The sequence below is a fragment of the Callospermophilus lateralis genome, chromosome 9 (genome assembly GCF_048772815.1).
Source record: "Callospermophilus lateralis isolate mCalLat2 chromosome 9, mCalLat2.hap1, whole genome shotgun sequence".
In the NCBI taxonomy this organism is placed as follows: domain Eukaryota; kingdom Metazoa; phylum Chordata; class Mammalia; order Rodentia; family Sciuridae; genus Callospermophilus; species Callospermophilus lateralis.
Genome location: NC_135313.1, coordinates 69,222,506 through 69,241,733, shown reverse-complemented (window position 1 = coordinate 69,241,733; position 19,228 = coordinate 69,222,506). Strand labels below are relative to the sequence as shown.

At 38.2% G+C, this 19,228-nt stretch overlaps 1 protein-coding gene across 5 annotated transcripts in view; it reads right to left on the bottom strand.

Annotated features, from left to right (window-relative positions):
• The window catches only part of Rbms1 (RNA binding motif single stranded interacting protein 1), a 202,168-nt gene that overhangs the window by 143,800 nt on the left and 39,140 nt on the right, over window positions 1-19,228 (bottom strand). The window lies entirely within an intron of this gene.

The following is a 19,228-nucleotide window of genomic DNA, read 5'->3' as shown; positions in this document are numbered from 1 at the left end:
TCTTTTGATATAGAGGTATTGAGGGCATATTACTTCCTCCTTTTCCACAACAGGCACAGTGCAAAGGAGAGTAAGGAGTGCCTGTGTGTGTTGCAGAAGCTGCAAGCCAGGAATCCACTGAGAGGTTGAGTAGATAAATGTAAATCAAGCATCTACTACTTTCAGTGATGGCTGTTTTTGATCTTAGGAGAAAGAACCACCAAAACCTCCACATGGCCCACAAATCTCTGCAAGATTTGACATCTACCTACTTCTCTGCACCATCTTGCACCATTCTCTTCCTCCACCACTAAGATCCAGATATTCTGGTCTTTCAGTTCCTTACACTTGCAAGGCAATGAAGCTAGCCATATGCTTCGCACACGCTGTTCCCTCTGTGTGAGGATGCTCTTCCTCTGCCTTCTGTCTGGACAACCTCCCACTTATCCTTCAAGTCTCAACTTTGACCAGTTCTGCTGGAAAAGCTTCCCTCCCACTCTATAGAAGAGTCTAGGGCTTCCTGTTGTACAGTCTTAATATAGCATACTTTATATTTCCTTTCCTAGGCTCATCAAGTTGCAATTTAAATTATTATTTAATGTCCATCCTCTCTGCTTTATTAGGGAAAACTCCTTGAGAGAAGAGGTTGTATCATGTTTTATTCATTGTGTTTCCTCCAGTGTCCTATACAATAGAAAGGAGGTACTCAAGGCTATTTTTTTTTTTGAGTATGAATCTATTTTATAGAATTAAATACATATATATCCATACATAAACGTATATGTTACATTATAGGTACTTTCAGAAATACAAAGAATATGGCAGTTTCAATAAGAAAGAGAAAGCACAAAAGCAGACTCTAACTAGTAATATGATAGAAATCTAAAGAATATAAAGTTGGAGAACAGGGAGAAGATTGACTGACTCTAGCCACACAATAGGTAGAAACTGACTATAGATAACTTGGTGGAGGAGAATCTGAAAGAGCCTGTAAGAATGGGCAAAATTTATACGTTTGTTTTTCTGGCCCATTCGAAGCAGTAAAGTTCACAAATGTTTGTCACCCCCTCCAACTCTTCTTTCTTCACTCTTCTTTTTCACCTTGTGTCCCAAATGCCTTTAGGACTCCAGGAAATTAAAAAAAAAAAAAAAGTGACTTAATGGAGTATTAGTAATGCTTTCCTCAAAGAAGAGGCATTTTAATGATAAACTGTTAGAATTATTGTGCAAAGACTGACTTAACCCCTTACAATAATAACTGCTTGGCAGTGGAGGAACTCAGATTAGGAAACTGCAAACTAAACTTTTCCAAGAAAAATCCTTGGATAAGACCAGATATAATGAATGAAGAATGCTTGGGGGAGAGAGAGTACAGGCTGAGCAGGTGGCCGGGGGGCACTGTGTCAGAGAAGGAGCCTTAGCTTTGGGAAAAGTCAGGCTTGCCACAACACTGTAGGATATCTTTGTTTACATTGGTGTGTCATGACGCAGAGATTGGGAAATGCTGGTGACGAACAAGCATTTCATTTAATGGTTTGGAATTCTGTACAGATACACTAAGTAGCCTGCGCCAAACTATCCAGAACAAAGCAGAATTAGACCTGGGAAATCACCCTCATTGTTGCCCAATCCTCAAGCAGTTCTCATTTTGTAGGATCTCAGGGGATGAGCTATGAGCTCTTCCTTTCTTGAGGTTCCTGGATCCTATTGAACTAGCTTGATCTCCTTCCTGGGTGAGTAGCTCCTCTCACTGGTTTTGATAAAACAGGAAAATACATTTAAAACAAATCTGTTCATGGAATTCAAGTTCTCAGCAACAAAACTTCCTTTTAGTTTCTCAATTAAAATGACTGAAATTTGGTCCCAGTAACAAACATTAAGTGACATTAAGGTATAATTTCATTTGCTAACTTTGCATAAATTATGTTAATGTTAAAGTGAAAAACAGGTTCCCACTATGGAAGACACATTTGGTAAACCACACTGCCTACATAAAATTTCCTGATTCTGAGTCGAAGAAATGTGGCTTGCTCTTTTTTATACCAGACCTTCACAGAGCTATCTTAAAGTTTTTTAGCAACTTTTCTTCATAAAGTGAATTTTAATTGCCAGGTTTTTAATATCAATCTCTCAACATGAAACACTATAATTTACTAGCAGCTTGAAATATCTAGGCACATGTCTGCATGACCAAAATCTGCTTCTTAAACATCGCACTGTGCAATCCTTGTTTACTTTGGGCTATGCGATAAGGACTCAGCTCCTAATCATTTTAATCTCACATTTTTATGACCCCTTTATTTAAAGTCAATATTTTAATTGGCATCCATCAAGATCTGAACATATTTTAGATCACAAATTTTGTTTAAACTGAGAAAGGGGCACATATTACTTCAAATGTTTTCAATATGAGCATGGTAGCCTAATTTTGATTGCAGTAAAAGAGCTAATCATAAAGTGGAATTTTTTGAAGTAATGAAAATAACACTCAATAGGGAAAGTGTAGTCAACAGTTCATAAGAAGTTTTAGCTGATATGTAATTCTAGATTATTTAAAAACCTATATACAACTACCACTTTGGGCACTAAGTAAAAATTAAATTAAAAAATATTTCAAGGGTCTGGGGTTGTGACTCAGTGGCAGAATGCTTGCCTAGCATGTATGAGGCACTGCGTTCGATTCTCGGCACCACATATAAATAAACAAAATGGGGGTCTATTGATAGCTAAAAAATATTTTTAAAAAACATTTCAAAAATCTTACTCTAGGGACTAGGGTTATAGCTCAGTGGTACAGTGATTGCCTAGCACGTGTGAGGCACTGGGTTCAATCCTCAGCACCACATAAAAATAAATAAATAAAAGAAAGCTATTGTGTTCATCTCAACTTAAAAAAAAAATAATTTTTACTCTAGCCAATGGATTTGATCCGTTTAATTACCAACTATTTGATTACCACAACAAAAATACAGGAATGAGCTTAAGCCCCCCTTATCTCCTTTGCTTACCCCAAACAGTATGAAATAGTCTTTGGGGAAGATAACAGGAAAGAAAAACAGCAACCCACAGGTTAGAAAGTAGCCTACAATAGTGCTCTCTGTTAAAATATTCTGTGATGATGAAATATTTTATATCTGTACTGTCCAGTATGGTAGCCACTAACTACGTGGAGCTAAAGAGCACTTGCTATTTGGTTAACATGATTGGGAAACTGAATTTTTTTTAAATTTAACTAATTTAAATAGCCACAAGTAGCCAGTAGTTATCATATTAATATTAAACAGAAAAGGCAAAAGGCATATAATTAACTGAATCCCTGAAAAACAAAGAAACTGACTTCAGTATATGATCAGCTAAATGTGGCAATTATTTCATGACCAGCAGAAGTCTAGAATTATTTTTATCTGACCAGATGATCTTTTAAAAACCTAACCCAAACTTTCTCTACAATCAGCAGAACCAAATAGAACTGAAAAGAAATACGCCTTAACTAGATACCCTGCTGTAAATGCACCCCAATGAGACAGTAAGCCCTTGGAAGGGAGATTCTGTCTATCAGTATCACCTATCTAGTTATCTATTTGGGTTCTTTCTTACTTTTTTGTTTGTTTGTATTTTGCTACCCCAACACTTCTTTAATTATTATACCTTATGTATGGTCCTGAAAACCTTCATTCATGAAAGTTTATCCAGTTTATTCTGTCTGAGGTAGGCAGAAAAGGGATTATTCTCATTTCATAGAAATGCTAAAAGGGGGCATGCTCTGAAGGACTTGAAGCTAAGCAACTGGTCTAAAATGACCAAAACATCAATCCTCTAATTCTTATTCCATGGCTGTTTCTTCAGAGTCTGTCACATAACAGTCATACAATATATTTTATTGTCTAATAATTGGAATGCAATAGGACCAGTAGATTTGGATATTCACCAAGCCTTAGAAGTCATCTTTATATTTGCGGGGAATTTTTCACATTAGAATTCCAGCTTTATTTTTCCTGCCACAAAGAGCACTTATTTTTAAGATCATATCTGACTGTGATGATCAGGAAGCAGAGGAAAAGCAAGAAGAATTACATGGTCAGTTGAAATAGAAGTAAAATCTAGAATTATTTTCAGATTTAGACTATATGAACTTTCTTTGCCAGATTTGCTAACCATCAAGGATACAGTCATCAGAGTATCCCAAAGATTTAGTTACAATACATAAATCAATGTTCCATCAGATGGCCAGGTTATTATTTAATGAGCATGAATAATTTTGAGTAGTTTTTACCACTGAGCCACATCCCCAGCCCTTTTTAGTTTTTATTTTGAGACAGGGTCTCACTGAGTTGCTTAGGACCTTGCAAAATTACTGAGACTTGAGCAAGGCATGGGGTGCATGCCTGTAATCCCCGTGGCTAGGAAGGCTGAGATAGGAGGATTGCAAGTTCAAAGCCAGCCTCAGCAAAGGCGAGGAGCTAAGTAACTTAGTGAGACCCTGTCTCTAAATAAAATACAAAATAGGGCTGGGGGTGTGGCTCAGTGGTTGAATGCCCCTGAGTTCAATCCCTGGTACCACCCCCCACCCAAAATTGCTGAGGCTGGTCTTGAACTTGTGATGCTCCTGCCTCAACCTCCTAAATCACTGGAATTACAGGTGTGCACCTCCATGTCCAGCTGGAGGAAGAGTTTTAATCAACCTGATTTGATTCATAAAAGTCACTTCCATGCGCCATTCTACTAAGAAAGTTATCATAATCTTTACTATATTGGTCCACCTGAATGGAACAAGTTTAAGTTGGCAGTTTTTCTATAATGGTCCCTTCCAACTTAGGTAATGTGCAAATAACTGTGATAGATCATCTCCAAAGAGTCAGCATCAATTCCTTCCCCTCTGGCACTCACATGACCAGGCACCCATCCTAGGGAGGAAGCTATTTCATCTCAGCTTGGACTGGGGCTGGCATAGCGACTTGTTCTGACCAATAAAATGTGGAGTCAGTGACGTGTGCCTGGCAGCTCTCACCTTTCCTCTTGGAAGCCAGCCACCAGGTAAGAAGTCAAACTGTCTAGAGACCACTACCTTATTCTGTGAGAGAAGCCAAACTACCCACACAAGTGACGCAAGATGCGGCAGAGCTATTTAAAGTGAAATCTTCACAACCTTTTAGCTCATTCAAGCTGTCAGCCGAGTGCAGCTGGGGAAGCCAACTGAATGCAGCCCACTGACCTATCCCAGCCGTCCACATTCCTGAGCTACAGAATCATGAGAAATGATACATTATTATTGTTTTAAGCCACAAAGTTTGGGGTTGATTTATTATGTTATCTAATTCCATACTTGACTGCCCAGTTTGCTACTTCTACTGTTTATTCCGAATAAATGAAGTAACTTAGAAGTTTCAGTTGTCCATTTTCATTCAAGTCTAAATATGGCTACCAATAGATATGTCTGAGGTTATTTCCAACATGGAAAAGATCCACCCAGAGAGCAGGCTCATCCTGCTTTCTGTTTCCTGGTACAGTGCTGTCACCACCAACTAAAAATAAAATAAAATAAAGTAAAATTGGAGCTAACAGTGTAATGGGTTCCTGGAAAAGCACAGCATACATTTTTATACTGTTTAGAAAGAATATGTTTAGCCAAAGAATCCTCAGCTGAGGCCTTTATGCTGGAACTTGAAGGGTGATGGAGAAAAATAACCAGATAAACCTATAAAGCTGAAATCAAGCAGCCGGGCTGTGCATCTCTGGAGAACATCCCACGATCACCCTCCTCCCACTGCGTCTGTTGCTTTATCTTTTTTACCATGAATATTGAATTCAATGATGGGAGGATGACTTTAAATTATTATCAAACATAAGTAGATAAGTGCTAAGTTTGCACATTAATCTTGTTCACTGTGGAGGACCCTGTTCTGCTTCCCCACAAAGAAATTATGCTGGGAAAATATCTTTAACAGACAAAATAAGTATGAATAGTATTTTTAAATAGGGGAGGAGAAATGGAATAGCTAACTAAAGAAGCGTAAAATGCTAAAAGGGGACATGCTCTGAGCTGAAATTTGTTTTAGAACTTGAAAGAGTTATGTTAAAGGAACAACGACAACAACGAACTTACACAAAAATAGAATAGTAAATCCACAGCTACCACGGAGAGGCTCTCATTCTAGAGCTTCATGGGTATCCTCAGTGATACCTCACTTCTCTCCGCCACTGCCACCTCCCTCTTTATCTAATGTGTAGCCCCCACCTAAGCCTCCTAAAAGTACCCTGGGAGAAGGAGAGATGGAAATGCACAGACTGTTCCCATTTCTCTTGCAGTCCCTCCCAATTTAGCACCATAGCAAGAAGGGTATATAATCCATAAAAAAGTGATATAGAATCCATAAAGCAAAGTCTACCTAATACCTCACTCATTTTGAAGAATTTCCAATTCTGTCAAAAATGCCAACACTCCCATCAAGTATTCACTACATGGATTCTTCACCTTTCTATCAGTAAGTACAGGAGTAACAGATGTTGAAATATGACCAATATGTGGCCGATGAATGAATCTTGAGACATCTATAACAATATGAACATGGGCACTCCACAAATACAAGGCTTCCTTCTTGATCAGCTTTTCAAGGGTTTGATGGACACTGTCTTCTAACAGTTTTGCATTTTTAGAATGTGCAACACAAGAGTGTTCAAATTATGAAGGCTACAGGTACGAAGGAATGGTCCATATCACATGCAATTCAAACTGCTGTCATTCCAGAAAAATCACAGGCACTGATTGTTAAAGCACCCAGTTTTCCTAAAATGAAGCTCCAATTATAGCCATATTAGAAATTTCCCCACTTAAGGGATTAAGGACATACAAGTAAAGTTCTCTGAAACAGTTTCCAAGAGCCTGACTTCAAAAATGCCAGAGAATCACCCTGTTCATACCACTTTGACTCCTGTGAGCAGGTATATTAGCCGAGATTTTTGACAGTACCTGGACAAGAAATAAGAAACGCCTTGGGGTCCTGCTGTTCCTACCATTGCTGGAAGGGAAGAAGTCCCTTTGATGTTGACATCCTCTCTGACTTCTCATCAAGTCCTCTTTGCTTTTCAGCAGCACCGAAAGCATTCAGAAGTCAAGAATACTCTTTGACATCATTAGAAGAGACTCCATAGGGGAATCAAGCTATATAAAGTCCATTGTTTATGCAGATGAAAGGCAATCTTTGGAGATCAATGCCTTCCGGTAACTATGAACATAAAGGAATTTTTCTCTGTTGAGAGGCCTAACTATATGGGCTTCATCTCTCATCTGAGGCAGGATACAACATCCCCAGCCTCAAGAAATAGAGCCAAAGGACAATACTTATGCCTAAAACTAACCCAGCATCCCTGACTGCAGGATACTTCCACCTCAACTCTACCTTCAACATACGGGAACTAACTGATCTTTCAGTCTGTTGACTGCTTAAGCAGAGAAACACCTGAAGTATCCAAGGAAGGATCTCCACATACTACCTTCTCCTCTGGATGAAGGATGAGAGTCACCATCTTACTGAGAGCAACACCCACCCCCTTCTCCACTTCACCAAAGTCTGTTCAATTTAAAAGGGCCTCTTCTGTGATGTCCCTAGATCTACTAGTACTAAAGTTGTAGTTTCCATTTCCTTAGTATGGCTATAATTAGCACATCATGTTAGGAAAACTGGGATGTTACTTGGGAGCTTTAATAATCAGTGCCTCTCAAGAGCTAAGCTATGGAATCATCCTAGGTGCCCTTCAACAGACAAATGGATACACAATGGAGTATTAGTCTACTATAGAGAGGAATGAAATAATCATGTCATTTGCAGGAAATGAATGGTTCTGTAGGTCTTCATGCTAAGTGAAATAAGCCAAACCCCCCAAACCAAAGGTCAAATGTTCTCTCTGCTATGTGGATGCTGACACACAATGGTGGGGGCGGGGGGATAGAAGTTTGCTGGATTAGATAAAGGGGAATGCAGGGAAGAGCTGGGGATGGGAATAAGAAAGTCAGTAGAATGAATCAGACATAACTTTCTTTCGCATGTTCATATATGAATACACGACCAGTGAAACTCCACATCATGTATAATTGCAAGAATGGGCCCCTAATTAAAATAAGTTGTATTCCATGTATATATAATACATCAAAATATACTCTACTGTCATGTATCTAAAAAGAACAAAGAAAATGTTTTAAAAAGCAATCAAGTCACCACTAATGAGAAAACAAAAGTTCCATACATGCTTCAAATGTACTTTTGCTTAATTTAAATCCATTCTACGTTTCGATAAGAAGTGCAGCTCAATGTGCCTAACCAATTTCCTATAGCATTGTCACCTGGCAGCTGGTTGTCACAGCAGTAAATTCCACAGTCTTTCTAAATAAATAAATAAATAAATAATCAGTATTTTTTTCTGGAATGACAGTAGTTTGTACTGCTTTGTATCTGTAGCCCTCATAATCTGAACATTCCCTGTGTTGCACATTCTAAAGATGCAAAACTGTTAGAAGACCGTGTCCATCAAACCCTTGAGCTGATTGAGAAGGGCATAGTTGGCTCCAGGTCTCCCTCTCTAAGGCCTGCTGGGGGGGTTCTCATAGTCCAGACTCATCTGTGCACACTATAGTCAGCCATCACCTTCCTCCAAGAAATCTCTCATATAACAGTCTTCTCCCCTCCTCTAGATCTTCATCTTGGATGATTCACCAGCCTGAAATCATTTTATGGGGGAAGATAGATTGTCTTAAGTTTTTTTTTTTTTTTTAAGACTGAGATATAATTACCCTAGAATAAAATAGAGATATGGAGCACTCAGTTCACAGGTTTTGATAATTGTACACAGTGGTATAACCACCACTCACAACTGTAAAAGTTTGCTCATGCCCCTTTCCTGCCAACTCCTTCTCCAACTACCATCTGACATCTATCACCAGAGTTGAGTTTCCCTTGTTACTGATTTCAAAATTATAAAATAAGGACTTTTTTTGGCAACCACATTCTTTCACTCAGCATGTTTTTGAGATTTACCAATGTTGCTTGAATCAATTTGTTCTTTTTATTGCTGAATAATATTCCCTTATGAGAGAAAGTGTATGCTTTTATTTCTTGTTGGTAAGTTTCTGGGTCATGCATGGCAAATGTAGTATGTTTAACTTTATAAAAAAACTATTGAACAATTTTCCAAGGTGATTAGACCATTTTGCATTCCCACAGCGATGGAGAATTCCAGATAGTCCACGTCCTTCCCAACATTTGATGTTGACAGCCTTTTTTTTTTTTTTAATTTTAGCCATTCTAGTGACTATGAAATGGTATCTAATTGTGTCTATTGTATTTCTCTTATGTCTAATGATATTGAACACTCTTTCTTTTTTAGGTTACTAACTATTCATATATCTTTTGTGACATGCCTGTTCAAGTATCTAATTGGTTGTCTTTTATGGTAGATTTGTAGAGATTGTTTAAAAAACACTTTTTAGTTGTAGATGGACCCAATACTTTTATTTTATTTATTTATTTTTATGTGGTGCTGGGGATCAAACCCAGGGCCTCACACATGCTAGGCAAGTGCTCTATCACTAAGCTACAGCCCCAGCCCAATTTGCAGAGATTTTTTTATATATTCTGAATCCATGTCTTTTGTCAAATATATGTGCTGTACTTTCTTTGTAAGTGCTTGTCTGTTCATTTTCTTAAATGTGGTATATTTTGCTTACTTTTTGATGATGTTCAATTTGGCAACTTTTTAAAATTTTTGATTTATGTTTCTTTGCATCACATGCAAAAAAATCTTTGCCTAGTCCAAGGTCACAAAGACATCTTCCCATGTCTCCTCTAGAAGACTTACAGTTATGAATTTATGTTAGATTTATAATTCAACCCAAATTAAATTTTAGTATGGAAGCAGTATAAAGATTGTGTCTTAAGACTCATTTGCCCATAGTTCGGGAAATAGTGGTATCCCAGAATATTTTTTAAAATCCTATTTTACACGCAAGTTGTATAGGCCCACACCACGCTGTTTTTATTTCCTCCTGCATTCAATATTCTAGTAAAACTAGCTATCCTAAAGCTGAGAAGCATTACAAGAATAGATCATTTAAACTGCACATCCTATAGCAGTTAGAGACTTTGCATTGCATAAATATTTCACTTAGATTTTTTTTTAAAGCAAGAGCTTAAATTTAAAAAAAACTCTTTAGGTTTCTAATTTTAGACAAGTTTTATAATTTGAGTCAGAAGTACAACTATTTAGAATGAAATGTTTATAAGTGTAAAATATCCCTGACTGGCTCATATACTTAAAATGGGGTAGGGAAGTGAGCAGTGTACCCAAACCAGGCAACATGAACTCAGAAGGCAGGACAGGACAGCTGCAGGCTGAGAGAACTGGTAAGCAGCTTTTCCTTGCTTTTCCTCTCTCATTTTGCATAAACCCTCTCATTTCGCAAAATAGAAGTGATCTTGATTTATGCTATTAAAACAACAACAACATCAACAAATAACACTGCTAGTCCTGGAGCCCCACAGGTACTTAGAAGGACTGAAGTCAGGCTTACAGTGTGGGATGCAAATCATGAAAAAAATTATTATTTCAGAATTGATTAAGTCTACTTTCTCTACCCTTTCAATAGAATTCAAATTCTGTTCAGTGTACAATTCACACAGGAAACCGATTATTAGCCATTGAACTAGTCCACCATCCTTTACCTGTTAGAGCTTCTGGTAAGTTGACAAGTGTTTCCTACTTAACTTTCCATAGGGGAGATCCAAAGATTACTGAATTTTTAAATTATGAATGAAGTGCTTTAATTTACATAATAATAAAGCCTACCACTATGTGTTTTGTGTTTTATGTTTTATTATAGTACTAGAAAATCAGTGTGTATGTGTGTTATGTAGGAGGTAAGTGGGACAATAGAAACAGTAAAGAATTCCTGTTTCTGCGAGGAAAGTTACTGGACTCTCACTAATTTTATAGAACGCGCACAATGTCATCCTGAAAGTTTTAGATGATGGACAGAGGAGATCTTCAGTCCGTCAGGAGAGTAGACATTCTCTAGTGTGGGGGAAGGCTGACCAGATAAGGGTGACGGGAGCAACTTCTTCATGGAAATTTTATAAAATAAAATATACTCTATTCCCTTACATTTAAGCATCTATCTAAGATCCAGAGGAATTTTTCAAGACACTGAGAATGCCCAATGCCAATGACTATTCAACAGATAAATATAAAGTACTTGGACACGACATATATAAAATCAGACTCAGCTAAAGGCATAACTGTTCAGACATTTAACAATAATAACTAACATTTAGTGAGCACTTAGAAAGTGCCACATGCTGTTCTGAGTACTTTTCATGTCTTAACTCACTTATTAAGCATGAAAATGCTATGAAATCACTACTGTCTTTATTCTCAGTGCATAGAAAACTGAGAAAGAGAGGGTAAGTCTGATTCTAGTGTCCACTGCTTTTATGAGATGGACCAAATTGTGTCTCCCCAAAACTCCTATGTTAAAGACCTCCCTCCTGATGTGACTTTATTTGGAAACAAGGACTATAAGGAGGTCATTAAGTCAAGTCATAAGTGTGGGTCCTGATCCTGTGAGACCAGTGGCCTTTTAAGAGGAGGTCACAAGGAGAAGAGATCTTCCTCTCTTTCTTTCTCACCCCTACAGGATACGTGGACCATGCTGGCACCCTGATCTGGAAATTTCAGCCTCCAGTTATACTCATACTAGTATATTTGCCCCTTTTTGCCCTTTCACAGGTTACTAAAAGCAACTGAAAAACTGAAATCTTATTGGATTTTATCTTTGTAAATATTCATAGATATTTTTAAATATATGCATCAGTATGTGCAGGTTAAGACATGTTTACTGCATTGATCTTTGCAAAAGGATCATAAAAGCTTCTGATCAATATAAATGTAAAAGTTTCTGGTTAGATTTTTAGCATAACTAGATTTTCAGGCAATGACTCTGGGACTAAAATGGAACAGGAATGAGGACCTCACATGGTATCTGTTATAATATTCCCCATTTATGAAAAATAATCACAAAGCATTAGTAGTAATGCCAAATCTCCAGCATTCTGATCTTGTGAAATAAATTATCAGTGTCTAAAAGGTCTTTGTCAACTCTAACATCCATAAACATTTAAGTGGTATTGAGCAGATTCCATAATCTGATCTGCTCTTAACTGTGGAAATCAATGCAGTTATTAAGAAGCTATTTGAATAATTCATGTGGTAAGAAAAGGCCTTCAGAGTAGCCGTAATGTGTTTGCATCTTAATGGTATTTTAAACAAAGTTGTGTCTTGCTACAATGCACATTTAGTAAGCAAGACCAACCCCCATCCATCAGTTGAGAGGTGGTGATGGGAGGAATTCTGACAGTTTCAGAGGAACATCTGAGCTTTCTGGCTTTGATAAATAAGGGTATTAAGGGAAAGTTTCTTCCCCCAATACCTCAGAGGAAGATAGCATCTGCCTTTTCATTCACCCACTTCCTTGTTGTTGGAGTTTGTCACCCGTCATTGACATTGTTGCAAGGCATTCAGCTTCATGTTAACCAGACTAAATGCATATTCCTCAGCTCCAATAAAAAGTATATATTAGGGCTGGGGCTATAGCTCTGTGGTAGAGCACTTGCCTAGCATGTGTGGGCACTGGGTTCGATCCTTGGCACCACATAAAAATAAATAAATAAAACAAAGGTATTGGGTCCATCTACAATTAAAAAAATATTTTTTAAAAAAGTATGTATTAAGTGCCAAATGGTAAACTCTGGGTAAAGACATCTGGGCAAATATAGTTTTTTTTTTTCTATGGAAGTTTTCAATGTTATATGGTACGTATTATCTCACACTGAAATCAGAAGTAAGATCAGCCTTCAAAAAGTTTAAAATTTCAGACAAATGTCAAAGGATAAGAGATTATAAGCAATGGCCCCCAAAGCTGTCTACTCCCCTCCTCATTCAATTCTTATTTTTGTTGTTGTTGTTGTTAGATATACAAAATGGGCAAGGAACTGAATAGGCACTTCACAGAAGAAGAAATACAAAAGGTCAAAAATAAATGAAAAAACGTTCAACGTTTCTAGAAATTAGAGAAATGCAAAAATAAAACTACATGGAGATTCCATCTCTCTCCAGTCAGAATGACAATTATCAGGAACACAAGTAACAATAAATGTTGGTGAGGATTCGAGGGAAAAGTTCATTCATACATTGCTGGTGGGACTGCAACTGGTACAACCACTCTGGAAAGCAGTATAGAGATTCCTTAGAAAACTTAGAATGAAACCACCATTTTACCCAGTTGTCCCACTCCTCAGCTTATACTCAAAGGACTTAAAGTCAGCATACTACAATGACTCAGCTCAGTTCATGATAGCCAAGCTTTGGGAACAACCTAGGTGCCCTTCAACAGATGAATGGATAAAGGAAATGTGGTACATATACACAATGGAATAAGAATGAAATGATGGCATTTGCTGGTAAATGGATGGAACTGGAGAAGATCATGCTAAGTGAAATAAGCATGAAGTACATCTTGAAGTACTCCCAGGACAATCCCTCCAAGTTGAGGAGCCAGTCTACATGAACTCTTCCTGTTCACAAGACTCACTGCCATCTTCTCCATGATAGGCCAATTGCTCTTCAGGTACTTATAACAGAAAGTTCTTCCTTATGCTGAGCCCAAATCTGTTTCCCTACCCTTCTTAACTATTGTCTTAACTCATCTTTTGGAACCAATCAAGTAGCACCCCTAGTCTACCTGTGATCCTTTCTGATACTTGAAGGCAGTGATTATGGTCTGAGTTTCCTTTTCTTCAGGCTAAGTGTTCCAAGTTCCTCCACTTTTCTCATGCTCTGTCAATGTCTATGACCACAGAGAAGAGTCTAAAATTATATACTTTTGGAGACTGTGTATAAACCCATTGGACACATCCATTATTAAAAACTATCTCTAGCAAAAGCAATTATTTCTATTACTAAACCAATTACCAGAGATGGGTTAATGACTTTTATTGTTTGAATACCACCATCATATGTTCCATCCCCTTAGTTTGCATGGTCTCCTTCCATAGCTTGGGCCACAAAACTTTCAATGTTCTCACCTTGCTTCCTCCTCAGTCCCATCCATACATACTGCCCTCTGCTACTGCTGCCTGTTGAACACACCCAATTACTTACTGTTGCAGGAATGTTCCAGGATTTCTGCTTCCACTAGGATCCTCTCTACCTGGAGCATTCTTCCTCCATTTTAAAGGTAACTAATGTGTTCTCTAGGCAGGCAGCCTGAGGGTGCATAGAAGACGTGACCAGTATGGAGTGCTACAAAAATTATCTTCAAACCCTTGGGACACAGTGAAAGTCTATTTCTCATTTATGTTACAGTCCAATATCACTGGGGTAGAGGGAGCTGCACACCATTGTTGAATGATCCAGGCTATTTCTGTCGGAGAATGCTGCCATATTTGCATCTTGCCTCCGAGGTCATCCCAGAAAGGAAAGAGATCGTGAAAAATTGTGCAGAGGATTATATGTCCAGGCCAAGATGTGGTGTACATCACTTCTACCCAATACTCAGCCACAGGGCTCCAAACTTACTGCAAAAGAAGCTGGGAACTGTAGCTCCAGGAGGAAAATGCAGCAGAGTTGCTGACTCTGCAAGGTTCTGTCTCTAGATGACTGTTTTATTCTCTAAGAAGGTCTATCCTTACTGATAACATTAGGGCTGATATTATAAACAGAACATAGGGATAGACTATATTATAAAAGGATAATTATACAAACATAAAGGGACTTATGTTACTATTTGTGTCCTCAGCTTAACTGGAGGCTCTTGCAGGGCAGCAATGTGACTCATTTTTATACTGATAGCTTGTAGCACACAACATTCCTGCTATAAATGTTTATCTATACTTGGGAATGAATCAATGAATGAATGAATGCCCAGCTGCTCTTTCTACTATTTCTAACTAGATGGCTAAAACAGTACTTAAGACCCAAAATATTGAGATGTACTGGATCATGGCTCCTCCAAGCACTGGGAATCAAGAAACGCTACAGTATCTCTCACAGTGGGTTGGATGCTGCCCCTGATAAGCATGGCAAAGGTGACACTATTTCCTTTTTGAGACTATGAGCTGGGTCTTACTCTCAGTGTTTCCTTAGCTCTCAGCACTGAGAAGGCCTCTGTTGAATGAATGAATATAAAACACTGAAAAATATTTTTGTAAATAAGTTTATGAGACCATCATTCTATTAATTTCAATTTCATACCAAAAGCAACAAAATTGGATAGCAAGACCAGCCATGACACCAACAAAGACTATAGCTTATGATGATTATCTTCATAGACTCTGTCACACTATCTTTGCTTATATTCCTTCCATAATGCCAGCTCTAATAAGTCTCAGGCTGAGAATTTTTTAGAAAGTTGTATTAATTTTTAAATGAAGTGAAATGGTGGGAATCACCTAGCCACTTGGATTTGACAACCATTAACCCAGCTCTGAACAGTGGTCTTTTCTTCTGTGGTTATAGAAGGAATGCCTTCTTCCTTTGGATTAAATCAGTACACACTGAGATGTCACCAGGAAACTGAAAAGGCAGGAAAGACCGTCTTCCTTCTCCAGGCTATAAATAAACAGGAAGGCAAAGATAAAGACTCAAGTCGTTCCCAAGCTGATATTTTGAAACTGTTGACCTGACTTAAATACCTTACTTAATTCTGTGACTGATTTTTATTAAGGAAATAAAACAAAAACAAAAACAAAACCCTCGAATGTCTAAAACTAGAAAAAAAAATGTATAATATTCTCCTTTTCTTGACACTTTGTGTTACCCGGCAAACAGTCAGGATCCTTAAATTTTAATGCTCTGACAAGCTAATTAAAGTGTTCCCCTTTGGATATTGGCTGTTGTACTCAGAATAACCAAGATTCATTGGGTGAAGTGATTGTGCTCATCTCCCAGCGCCATCACAGTTTTCACCTCCTTTGTTAAGATGCAACAGGACCAAAACTCACCCAAGAAAGTATTTGCTTTAGAATGCATGATGTAGCCTACATTTGAATGAAAATGTCAACACGAATAATCTACCATCTTGGTAGTGAAGTAACCTCAGTGTTCTTTATTAGTATTTTAAAATCTACTTACATCTAACATATCAGACAAAAGATAAAAAATAAAACTTTCGTGCACCAATATTTTTTTAAAATTATCTATGATCTGCCTCTAATTTGTTTTCAAATTATAAAAGTTTGGTGAAAATAAAATGGATCCAACATGAATAAAAGCGTATTTGAACCCTTAAAGGAGATGGTCTGAGGATCTGAATATCAACCATGGCTGTCCAAGAGTCCCTGTCATCTGAACCTCCACAGGGACCTGATCTAGTTAAAGCCCAGAAAATCAGACCAGTTGTGAGAAGGGTCGGTGGAATTATGGGAATTGAGAGGAGACGGAAAAGAAAGGCAGAGGGGCTGATCTGGAGGTCTTTGTGCTCCACAAAATCCCAAACTCCCCATCTCAGGGGTCCAGGCTATTATGGTGAGCCAAACATTCATTGTTCCCTCCTCATGTGGGTGCTTTTGCCAGGTCAGTGCGTAACAGGCTTGGACTGACCTGACTGCAGGAGTGGTGACCATGAGTGTCAAGTGCTTGGTGAACCAAGCACCCTTCCATGTGCCAGATAATCACAAAGCTAAGCACTGGATCTTGAAACTGAACCTGCACTCACAGGGCTTCAGTCTAGCAGGGAAGCATCCATAAACAAGTATTAACGTGATCAAAGTGTCCCAGGAGGAATTAGGAGCTATGAGATCACATTATAGGGGTTCCTAACTTGGTAGTAGCAGCAGGGTGGGCAGAAATTGGTTCCTGAGAAAGTAAAGCTTCATATTTGCTGAAGTCACTTAACCTTATAATACCTTAGTATCTTCGTCTGTAGAATGGGGTAATGGTACCTACTGTATAGAGGCCTATTAAAAATAAATGAAAACACTAACCATGGTGACAAGCATTGGGCAAATGATCAATTATGTTTCTGCAATTTTCTTATTATTGCCCTACATGAGAAATAAAAGTTAGTTGGGCAAAATGGGGGTAGAGAGACAGAAAGAGGAACTATTCCAGACAAAAGAAAAATCTGTGCAAAATCCTTGAGCCTCAAAAGCTTGTGGTGCCTCAAATTAAAATTAGAATTAGGGTCTGCAAAAAAAAAAATTTAAAAATAAAAACATAATAATAACTCAGGGATCTCTAGAAGGAAAGATTCTTCTGCATCCTTTCCAATAGTTACCCTTCCCTCTCACCCTAACAAACCTAAGAGCATTTTTACTTTGACTCTGCTTTCCCTTGTAGACATCATTTTGTGATCCTTATTTTCTCTTCGGTAATTTTCTGAATTTTCCAAATTTTCCCTACTAAACATGTATCTTTCATAATTAAAAAAAAAAGCGAGAGAGATTTTTAGAAGTGATCTCTTCATTATTCCCATTATTTCCCTCCTGGTCACAACCTAACTTTGGCAAAGTGTGCCTTTTATTCATTGCCCTCTTACATCACTTCCCACTCATTTAACTACTCATTACCACAACCTATTAAAACAGCTGTGTTGGGTCTTCAAACAGAACTCTGCACTATGTGTCTACAAGGCCGATCTGTCTCTCCCTCATGGCTTTCATGGCCTCCGCTGCTCTATAAAATCAAACCTGAGCTCCCTAGGAAAATCCCACAAATGGCCCAGGCCCGACTCTGCTGCAGTGTCATTTCCTGCTTCTCTTCTCACTCACTCCCCACACCCACTCCTGGCCACACAGAACTTCTCACCATTCCCAGAACTCAGGGTATCCTTTGATGGCCCTCCACCTTAGCTCATTTTAGTTTTCAATGCCCAAAGCAGCCTTCCGACCTTCTCCATCTAGCAAAATTTGACTCATCCTCCCAAACCCACAGAGCTTCAACATCATCTCCCTGAGGGAGGTTCCCCTGTTCTGTCTGCCTCTTCACAAAATACCAATCCTTAGGAGCCGCCTCCTGTACGGCACTCTGCACACCACCTTCTGAGGAGTTAGACAAATGCTTACCTCTGCTTCTATGGTGAATTCTATTCAGGCAGAAGCTATATCTACTTAACCTCTGTTTGCGGCTACATCTAGTTCCTAACTCATCAACGTTGGTGTTGCTCCTATTCAGATGAACAAAATATTAGAATGGTTTCTTTGAGGAAATCTCATGAGAGGCAGATTGTTTAAGCTAGTCAACATGAAAAAGATGCAAGGATGACACACCCTTCCATTGTTTGCTCTTTTTATTCTTGCAGTGTTGTGTATGCAACCACACAGCACTCAGTTAACCATTGTTCACTCTTTGCCAGGTACCATGCTAGGCAGTAAGTATGCAACTGTAAATAAGATGCTGAAGAAACACACAAATAAATGTCTATCAGTTGTAGCAAGTGCCATACAGGAAAAGAATGGGAGGCCAGGCAAGGTGGCAACAATGGGAAGTGATGGTTGGAGAGGTCTTGATGGTGTAAAGAATGGGAAAAAATTCATTCAAAAGGAAGGCAAAGGTCCTGAAAGGTCTCGAGGCAGGAGGGAGCAAATGAAGGGTGTATGCTTGGAAGCTGGGGAAGAGCAGGGAGATGAGCCAGCTAGAGCTGGTTTTGTGATAGAGACTGCACTTTCTTCTAACAGCACTAATAAGTCATTAAGGTTTTCAGTGAGGGGGTGAGTGATGGGATCATATTTATATTATTAAAATATCCTCAAGTGAGGAATTATAATTTCTTTAAGTGAAATTATTAGTGAGATGGAAAAGTTCTTCATTTATTTGATTTTTCAGTACATTTAAAATATGTTATTTGAATACCCATCAGTCAAATAATATATTCATAAGTCAAATATTTGTCTCTGATCATTCTTCAAAGTTAAACCCAAACAACCTCTGTACTCTTATTTCCCTTAATAATATATTTTAGGTATACAAAGTTACAGGACAGATCCTGGTCCCTAGAACAACACCTCATACATGCCATCAAATGTTTAATCAGAATTATCATTCAAAAGTGTTTGAAGTCTCTCATCAAGATAAAGACTGGTACCTGATACTGAAAAGCTTTGAAACTCAAAGTTTTCATTTTAACTTCAGTTGAAAACTTGGCCTTTTCCACCTGAGCTGATGTTTTATGAATGGCATGTAAGAAATAGTAAAGTCTGTTGTTTTT